The sequence below is a fragment of the Electrophorus electricus genome, chromosome 14 (genome assembly GCF_041902795.1).
Source record: "Electrophorus electricus isolate QZ-2024a chromosome 14, ASM4190279v1, whole genome shotgun sequence".
NCBI lineage: Eukaryota > Metazoa > Chordata > Actinopteri > Gymnotiformes > Gymnotidae > Electrophorus > Electrophorus electricus.
In genome coordinates, this window is record NC_137510.1 from 3,048,308 (window position 1) to 3,052,500 (window position 4,193).

Here is a 4,193-nt window from a genome sequence, read left to right on the forward strand (position 1 = left end):
AATATGTACCTTAGCTTATTCCACCTTTTTAGATAATTCTAAAATAAACACGTTTTGTTTTCACACAGGACTGACACATAGTTTAGAGTAGCTGTAGTGTGCCCTTCTAAGCCATTATATATTTGTTTAGGTATTGAGGTTTTGCTCAAAAAGCCATGATCTTTTGTGGACATTCTCGTTACGCTGTACTGATAAGTTATGAATCAACTGATCTGTGTGGATATTTTCAGTTTTGAAGTTCAGGGATATATGGGAGTAATCTGTGATATGTATATCATTTTAAGTATATTGCATTACCTTTTCCAAATGTTTTGAATGTGATTGTTCTGTGAGGAGGACTTCTTAAATGGGCATTATTAACACGTATAATATAAAATGTTATTTAAACATTATTTATACAATAAGTTACTAGTAGTTTAGTTGTAAAGAACAAAGAACTATTAGTAATGTTGAAACACACACACACACACGTACGTACACACACACACACACACACACACACACACACACACATACATACAACACTGCTGAATGCACAATCACACAAGAAAAAGCCAAAAGTGTACCATTCTAGCTGACCACACATCCCACACACAAATTCCACTTGGCATTTTCCGCTATACTCTTAAAATCAGAAGCTGTTAAAAAGCAGCTTCTGTGGTAAGTAAGTGACACAGCCAATGCCTCACTTCGACACCTACCTAGTCATTTTTTCAGGTTTTTCAGGAAACACAAAAAACTGAACAAGCTATAGAAAATGTGATATTTATTAATTATTTCACTGAACAGGGTATAACAATAATGACTTTTGACATACTTATAAGAATGTCTGTCACTTATGCCGCGTAAGAGAAATACATGACTTGGGCAAATTCCTGAACATTCCTTTGTGACTTAAGCAATTTTAAACTTTCAACTTTGTGAACAATGAAGAGTAACTAACGAACTAACTAGGCGTAATGCTGAGGAAACATGAGCATCTTATCACTTCTTCTTCAAGCTTTTCATTGCTGGGTTCTTGACTGATGCCTTTTAATGTGGCTAACTGTCAAAGAAGTGATGACACTCAACGGGCAGTATGTGTTTCATTGCCTGGAGGTCCTGGAACTTTCTCTCCTTGATTGGCAGAGCACATGGAAACATTCTAATCCATGCTATTGGCTCATTTGGTACCTGTATCCTCTGTGGCAGGTCTTCCCACACTTCTTCTGAGAAGAACAGCTTGAAATTGACCTTCACTGCTAAACTGAAGAGCCTGCAAATCATGCACAGTTGGATCTCCATTTTTCTTTTGCCTGGTGTGATGCTAATAAAGTAAGATGTATTCAGTTTCAGGAACTCGTCATGTCTGAGCATTTTCGCATGGTACTGTGATGAGTATGATCAGGTAGTTTCTCGGGGTGAAGATATCAGTAACTAGTTTGCATTCAATAGTACTATGCATGCTGTCACACTCAATTTGTGTGTGCCCTGCAACAAGGTATTTCTGGGTTATTTCTACCCCATATTTCCTTGCAAGCTCACAGAATGCTTTGGCTACACATACATTGCGGTTCTGATAACCGTAACCATCGCTCCACACTATGATCTCTTTCAGTTCTGGATGGTCTTTAATCACACATTCAAAATGGCGATATTGAAGTTGTGCAAACACTTCACTACTGAGGTCGCCTTCTGTTTCATTCCAAATGTAGCAGTACCATTCCTTTGACCTCATGTTGAAGAGTGTAAGGGAGACCAAGACTAGAGGAAAACAATGCCTAACACACTCTAATACTCCTCCCATCTTGGATCTTTAGTTGGTAGGACAATGAAGAACTGCGTCTGGATCCCTCAGCAACTTTCTTATGCTTTGTGTTAACATTTGTGACCATTATTGTAAAACATAATCAACGTTCTTTCCAGGTGTTCATTGTCCAAAACTGCCGCTGCTCTTCTGTAATGGCTTGGCAGTCTCGAGTTGAGACTCCCTAACAGAATTTTGAGGCACAGGGAGGACCCAAAGTCTTGGCACTTATTTCTTTCCCACCTTTGCTCCTGTAAGACGTTCCTTTGAGGTGTTTCTTCTTGGATTTTGCTTCCATGTTCCCAGACTAAGCTGTTTATTTATTTTCCTTTTGGCTGAATTTAAATCAACATTCTCCTGTTCTAGAGAAGTTGCCACCATGGTTAGGCTATCTCCATGGTTAGGCACAGAGGACTCAGCACAGGATGGGGTATAATCTGGATCCCGGATGACATCGTCATTATGAGATATGTCCTCTTCATTTGGATTTGTCTGCTTGGCATTCTCAACAATATCAACTGGAGTCTTTAAGGTATTTTCTGCTCCATCTGAAACTCTTGGCCTGATACATGCTGCCTCATCCCTCTCATGACAGTCTCATTGTCATCTTCCATGGAAGAGGCATGATCAGTGTCCAGTAAGTCTCCTAATTGTTTTTTAAAATTTTTTATTTCATTTGCTGTTAAGCTATATCAAAAACATGCTTGCAAGCTGTAAAAACAGGTCTACTGTAATACTGTTCAAATGATTTTAGTAATTGTAATTTAGACATGACAAATACTATGTTCAAGATTTATAAAATGTAATGTGGAAAGAAATATTATTACTATGCATGAAATACAGAAAAGAAAGTGTTAACAGAAAGCCTATCACTTGTCACAGCCAGATTCTGGAGACTTTCTATTCTTTGCTAAATGTTAACTTCATGGATTTAGCTAGTTTACTAACTAAAATTCTGGCTAAAGAGACTGAATAAAAAGATATACAATTATGCAATATTTATAGTATTATCAATCTTATAGGAAACGTCATCACTTACCAATAGGGGATGAGTCCTGAATCATAGAAATAACTTCATGGGCTAGGTAGAGTTTTGTTCTTTTTAGAGCAGCTACCATTTTGAAAAGCGTCTAAAATTGCTTAAGTCATATTCTCTTTTGACTTAGGCAAAATAAAATTGCCCAAGTCACACTCTTGACATAGGCCATTATACTACAGGGGCAGAATCACATGATCTGTTAAACTGAGGCCATAGTCGATTATACCAGAGGTGGCCAGCATGGTGAGGAGGTGATTTAGGCAAAAAATAATAATTTTGGCCATTATTTTAGGTTAGCTTATTAAGCGAACTCACCAGCTAGCTAACGCTAACAGAATTGCTCCGCTGTGCCGATAGATAGCTAAAATAGCTTGTTTTATCATTTGGCTATTAGGTTAGAATAACTGTCGAGTGGACATATCCCTCAATATGTGTATAATACAATTAATCGCTATCCAAAGAAAGCATTTTGTATTTTCCTTATACTGCATTTACATGTACTATATATTTGCTTATACATGTGCGTAACCCACTTGGTAAGCAGTATAAACAGCATTAGCTAGCTAGCTAACTTACCTGGCTTGATTAGACCAATCAATCTCCCTAGTGCTGTGATCAGAAAAATTAACCATTCTTATTGATTGTACTATTGTACCAATAGTGTGCCTATTGGTCAAATCAATTCAATGGCAAACAATCAAAAATCTGTTCACGCAGAGAAGTGGAGATTGGGGGGGGGGGGGGGGGGGGGGGCACAAAATGCCCATATACTTTAACACACCTGCATATTGCATATTGCATATTGTTTATGTACATCTGATTCACACGCACTATTTCACTTGCAAATGTCATTTTACACATGTATAAAAATAATTTAGTTTTATAATAACTTTTGTGTATATTGTGTATTTGTGAACTTGTATTTATTATAATATTTCTGTTTCCCATTTTCATATAACAATTTCATTTGTGAATTTTGCTTTTTTCATGTATCCAGTTGCACAAAGAAAACTGCAAGTTTCCACACATTTGTGATTATGCTTATAAACTCAAAACCTTTCTGCCCTTTTTGACCCCATAAAATTATGACTTCAGTTTACAGAGAAATATCTGAACTAAGATCATATAGAATAACTTCTAAAGAGACGTAGCTGCACTGCCATGAGTATTAGAATATTTTTATAAAATAGCCAACATCAATAAAAAAAATGTCAAGGGTTCGCCATCTACTGCATTAATCTTACAAAGGCTTACCCACAGTTATCTTCGATATACGCTTTACTTCACTGGTTGGTTGGTGAACTGGGCTCCAGTATGCACATTTAATAGGTGAGGAACTCATTTATTTGTTTAGCTTGTTTTTCAAAA